At 48.4% G+C, this 5,999-nt stretch overlaps 1 non-coding gene across 1 annotated transcript; it reads right to left on the reverse strand.

The window, feature by feature from the left end:
* Positions 1-4,714: 4,714 nt before the first annotated feature.
* Positions 4,715-4,787, reverse strand: TRNAK-CUU (transfer RNA lysine (anticodon CUU)). The gene has a single exon. It is a non-coding gene; the product is annotated as a tRNA-Lys (tRNA).
* Between the last annotated feature and the right edge of the window lie 1,212 nt (positions 4,788-5,999).

Here is a 5,999-nt window from a genome sequence, read left to right on the forward strand (position 1 = left end):
TTGATTTCTCGGAGAGAGGGCGGGAGGGAGTTCCACAGCCTGGCCGCGGTATGAGAAAAGGAGCGGCCACCCCAACGTGCTTTGTTAATTTTGGTGGTGGTTACAAGCTGAAGAGAACTAGAGCGTAAGGCTCTGGACGGTGCATAGGGAGTAACTATAGGGTGCAGAATTGCCGGGCCCGTGCGATGGAAAGATTTGTGCACAATGCACATGGCCTTGAACTGCACTCTGGCCACTACTGGGAGCCAATGAAGTTCTCTCAGGGCTTTCTTCGCTGACTGCCAGCGAGGGATGTTATACAGCAGACGGGTGGCACAGTTTTGTGTAACTTGAAGCCTGTGAGTCACTCCCGCTGGAGCTCCCATATATAGGGCATTCCCATAATCCAGGCGGGAGAGGACCAGGGCCTGGACCATGATCCTCCTAGCTGGAATGGGAGCAGGGGAAGCACCTTACGGATCATTTTCATCATCCCAAAGCACATAGATGAAGTTTAAGTGGCTTGGGCTGAAAAATCCAGCGCTTTGTCCAGCCAAATTCCCAGACTCTTAATCTGGGGTTTGGGAAGGGGAGGCGGGCCAAGGGATGGAGGCCAGATGGATGCTAGGGCAGATGGAGAGGGGTTGCCCAGCAGCATAATGTCTGTTTTCTCCCCATTAAGCTTAAGGTGTGAGGATTGCATCCATCTGGCGACGGCCTCTAGACAGGGACCTAAGGTGGAGGATGATCCATCCAGGTGGTCAAGGGAGACCACCAGTTGGGTGTCATCTGCGTAGGTAACAATACGCACTCCGAAGGGATGGACTATCCTCTCTAGGGGCTCCATGTACGCATTAAAAAGGGTGGGGCTCAGGGAGGAGCCCTGGGGTACCCCACACCTAAGAGAATGCATAGGGGAGACCGACTCACCCTCAAACACCTGGAAGAATCTATCGTCCAGGAAGGAGGCAAGCCATTCCAGGGCCGCGCCCGACACGCCCAAACCACTCAGCCGATGTAATAGTGTGGAGTGGTTGACCGTGTCGAACGCGGCACTGAGATCAAGTAATATAATGGCAGCCTTGCCTCCTTGGTCCAACACAGCTCTGGCTTCTTCCGTCACCGCTAGAAGAGTGGTTTCGGTTCCGTGCTGAGGGCGGAACCCTGCCTGAGAGGAACGCAGCAGACGATTGGACTCAAAAAAGTCCACTAAGATGTTGTTAACGTGCCTCTCAAGCAATTTGCTCATCCATGGAAGTAAGGAGATGGGGCGGTAGTTGGCCAAGTTGTTCTGGTCCAAAGTTGGCTTTTTCAATAAAGCTTTAACCATCGCACACTTCCATGGAGGCGGGACGGTTTTAGAGGCAATGGAGGCATTAAGGACATCTAAGATGACCGGACGAATGATGTCTATGATCTTAATGAGAGTCTGGGGGGGTGCTTGATCATTCTGAGATCCCGAGGTGATCTTAGGGATCAGCCTATCTAGTGAGGAGGGGTCAAGAAAAGGGAATTTCTCGAGTATACGGGGGGTAGGGTGACCGGAGACAGGGGAAGAGATGGGTTCCATGTTATCATCACCGGTGGTAAATGAGGAATAGATAGCCTGAATTTTCTGGGAAAAGAAAATGGCAAGATTGTGGAGTGGGTTTGTGCACCGCCTGATGATGGACGCTCAGGGGGAGGGGAAATTAAAGATTTGGCTATTTTAAAAATTTCCTTGGGTGCATTAGCAGCCATTTTAATTTTCTCCTCATAGAAACGGGATTGTGTGGCATAGATTTCCTTTTTATAAAACTTTATGGCGGCTCTGTAATCGGCCTTCGTCTGTTGAGAATGGTCCTGCCTCCACGCTCTCTCAAGTTTACGGCAAGTTTGCTTCATAGTTCTAAGAGCAGGTGTGTACCACGGGGCGACTTTGGATCTTAATATTGATTTTAGGGGAATGATGGGGAGGACTTGGTCGAGGGTACTGGAGATCCAGTTGTCGAAGTTGATCGTGGCAGTGTTGGGGTTAGTGGACCTCTGCGGCGGATGTTCAGAGAGAGCCAGTCTCCAATCAGAGAACAGAAGTGAGGACCATTTCCTTCGCCGGTGTTTATTAAGATTGTGAGAGATAGGGGGAGGATTTAAGGACCAAGTGAAAGGTAGTAAAAAATGGTCAGTCCAAGGAAGTGGAATGGGAGTCTCGACTTCTAGATTATCTAAGTTGCTATAGATATGGTCTAGAAGGTGTCCCTTGTTATGTGTCGCGAGAAAACCTTTTTGGCAAGGGTCAATGGCCCGAAGGTTAGACCTCAGGTTATTGGCTGAGGTGTCACACGGATCGTCCAGGTGCAAATTAAAATCACCCAGCAAAGTGAAATTTGCTGAGGAAAGCAGGGCGCTAGCGACAATGTCTGTAAAATTAGAAATAAAGTTGCAGAGGGCGCCAGGGGGACGATAGGCCAGCATGCCGGAGAATGTGGTGGTAGGAGAAAACTCTAAAGTAAAATGTAGGCTCTCGCATGCTGGTGTAGTAAGAGAGGTGATGCGGCATTTATAGGTGTCTCTATAAATGATGGCAAGTCCGCCACCTCTGCCAGTCTGGCGGTCAAGGCATTTCATGGTGTAGCCTTGAGGGGTCGCCCACACGGTAGATGGATCGCTTTCCAGCTGAAGCCATGTTTCTGTTAGGAAGAGAGCCTCAGGATTGAGCTCTTCTAATAGCATGGAAAGCTCTGTATGGTGCTTAGGTAAAGACCGGCAGTTAAGGAGAAACATTCTTCTTATATGTGCGAGTTGAGGTTTCACGGTGTAAATAGGAGAAGGGCACCAGTCACATGATGTACAATGAGGCCTAATATTGGACGGAGGGATCAAGTGTAGGCACGAAAAATTGGGGGGGGGGACGTAACAAATGCAGGGAGGAGGAACTGTAATAGAGATGATTCCCTACCATGATGACAAGCCGACTGAGAAGCAAGAAGCTGGAAGCGTCTGGACGCGGACTGGCGCAGACTGGCTTCTCTTTGGCGCCTCTTCGGCGCTACCGCTGCGCGTAACCGCTGCACGACCAAACCAGGGTTAAATAGATTGGGAGGTGAGGGGAGACTAGACCATCACCCTCGAAAGATGGCCGCCCGCCGAGGGACAACCAGGAAGTAACTGGCGCTATTCCTCCCTCCACACAAACAGCATGAATTTGCTGCGGTGGACCGGGGAGTCAGCGCGTGAACTGGCAGGGTAACAACAATTGTTTTAAACATGCACAAGGTTAAAAATGATTCTGGTTTAAAAACCCTTGCAGCAGTAAATACAAAACACACCCAACGCTACGGTACTATTATTCAGTCTCAATGAGTAATCAGTCAACTATACGAAAACGAAGCACTTCCAGACATAAAAGAAATACACTTTTTGAATGATGAGAGATTTTTATAATATTTGTGCATCATGTATGTTTCACGAATTACACACTAAACGTTTTGAGGGGGCAAAGTGACTTTTGGTGCCAAGTCAGACCCAGGGATCAGCTGAGCTCTCCCTATTATTTTGCCGGTTTGCCTAACTTCTATCATAAAGGGGTCAGTGCACTCTGTGTGCATTTTATTTTTAATCAAATCACACAGTAGAGTAGAAAATATGTTTTTTAAATGGCCTATGTGAATGGAAACCGAAAACCTTGGCATTATTAGCATAACAAACTAAGCTAACCACCTACCGAAGCACTCGCTGGTGAAATTGTGACTGAAGTCCATTCAAGGATGCTTCATTGCAGGCACTGAGTACCTGAAAGTCTTTCATTTGAAAGGGAGAGAATCAGCTCTTTTCAGTACTGGTGCAAACTGCATGTTAGTGACCGCCTTGTCCCTAACACTGTCGTTTAATGGGAAAGTACCGGCACTTCTTTATTTTTATGTATTAATGTATTTATTTATTTTTATATAAATGTGTATTTACTTCCAAAATGTATAGTACCGGCACTTCTTGATAGCAATACATTGCCTGGATACTGAGTTCCTGGAGTTCTGTACTTGACCCTCAAAGCGGGTACGAGTGGCACTCAGCATCTTATCCTCCCGCTTTCTTCATCACCAACCAGAGGGGCCGGGCACAGCTCCGTATGACGAAGCATGTCCCGTCACCAGATGTTCCTTAACCCTTTGTGTTCTGGTTTGTCTCCCCTCCACCCTATACAAATGGCGCGTACACTCTTTAACCCTTCACTTGCCGTCGATCATGAAGCTCTTTGTTGCATCACCTGCTTCAGGTCACATGTCTATGCTCATCACCTTTAAAAATCTTAAGCATAAATAATTAACCCTTTCAATTCAGCACTTTCTTGTCTGTCATAGAGTCGGTCCCCAGACCCCGCTTGGTCAATTCACCCCAAAACATCCCCTGACCGGACCTTCACCACCAGCACAGATTGTGTGCATCTGCCGGGGATGCAGCAATTTGGGAAGTCTGGTTTTAACGCTTGTTTTTACGCGCGTAAATAGAAGACGAAGAGCTGTTTCATAACCCTAAATCACTTCAACAAGCTGCCGCGACAGAGGCGATACTGCATAGGAGATGGCTAGCAATCCCTTCTGGTCTGGCCAGTCCCCCCGCAGCCACGATCTCTTATTCTTCATAAAAGTATAAATCATCTATTTTGCGATGCTATTGCCTAGCACATCTGAGAACAGAGCATACATTATTGAGAACTAGGAAAAATAAAAAAAATGTGGAGGAGCACAAAAATTACATGCGCCCAACGTGGGGCTCGAACCCACGACCCTGAGATTAAGAGTCTCATGCTCTACCGACTGAGCTAGCCGGGCACTTGATGCTGATAGTTGAGGAAAATCAAATTACCCACCTGCTGGGTGTAGGCTGAAGGCAAGTTTTGAGGTTGATCATGGCGACTCTTTAAGAAAGACTAAACTGGAAACAGTTACCTTAGACTTGCTTTTTTGTGCATTTCTGGCCCTGTTAGACCCGTTTTTTGTGCCCTTCTTCCCCCGTTCGGCTCGTTTTTTCCCGTTTTTCTGCCCTTCTGCCCTCTGTTAGACTCGCTTTTTTGTGCCTTTCTGCCCCTATTAGACTCGTTTTTAGGTCTCGTGACCTATCAATGCGCATGCACATTAAGAGAAGCGAGACTATAGGGCTTTAAACAAAGCTTAACTAACTGTGGCGATTTGGTGCTGTGCCCGTGCGCTTTTAGGTCAATGCGCAAGCGCATTGACCTAAAATGCGCGTGCACAGCATCAAATCGCCAGCCATCTGTTCCCCAGCTTGGATCTCCTGGCTGCTCCTCCCCTAATTATCCGCACATCAAAGGCTGCTCCCGCCCCCTGCTTCACACTTCAAACGAATGCTACCGAGAGCATTTCCCGGCCGGCCGCTTTTAATTTCATTTCACAAGCAGTTCCCCCTCCTCCCTCTCCTCCCTCTCCTGACTTTCTCCTGCCTGCCACACCAATCCAAACTGAGGCGCTGCTGCTCCAGTCCCTGTATTAGTCCCACTCATCTATGATTAGGAATAAAAGACTGTCGGTTAAAAACAGTTTCAAGATAAAAATGGTTTCCCATTACTTTTGCAGAATGTTCTGCATTTCGTTAACCGCCTCCAACTCTCCGACTTTCACATGCACATACCACTTTGCTGATACTGACCGAGACATGCGCTTTATAAGCAGGAAATAGAATTCTACAGGAAACAATACTACCGAAGACCATTCGAGGGTGTGAGCTCAATGCCACCGAAGAGTACAGTACAATTACGTTACGTTACGTTAGACGCCGGCGTTAGACGCCGGCGGCCTCCGAATGATTTGTTTGCATTCCCGAACCGACGTTTCCTGAAGGAGACTAACAATCCTGGCGATCCCCGGACCCACTCCCGGTCGGGGCTACCATCGTTTCGTCCGCCCACATTCAAGCTCAAGTGTAGAAAGTCCATACCGTGTGAAGCCACTTTCCACGTTCCACTCCCCTTGCAGCCCCTGTGCGCTGAATACAGAAAAGGACCTTTACAGTCCACATCCTGAGGA

Source organism: Lissotriton helveticus, chromosome 12 (genome assembly GCF_964261635.1).
Source record: "Lissotriton helveticus chromosome 12, aLisHel1.1, whole genome shotgun sequence".
NCBI lineage: Eukaryota > Metazoa > Chordata > Amphibia > Caudata > Salamandridae > Lissotriton > Lissotriton helveticus.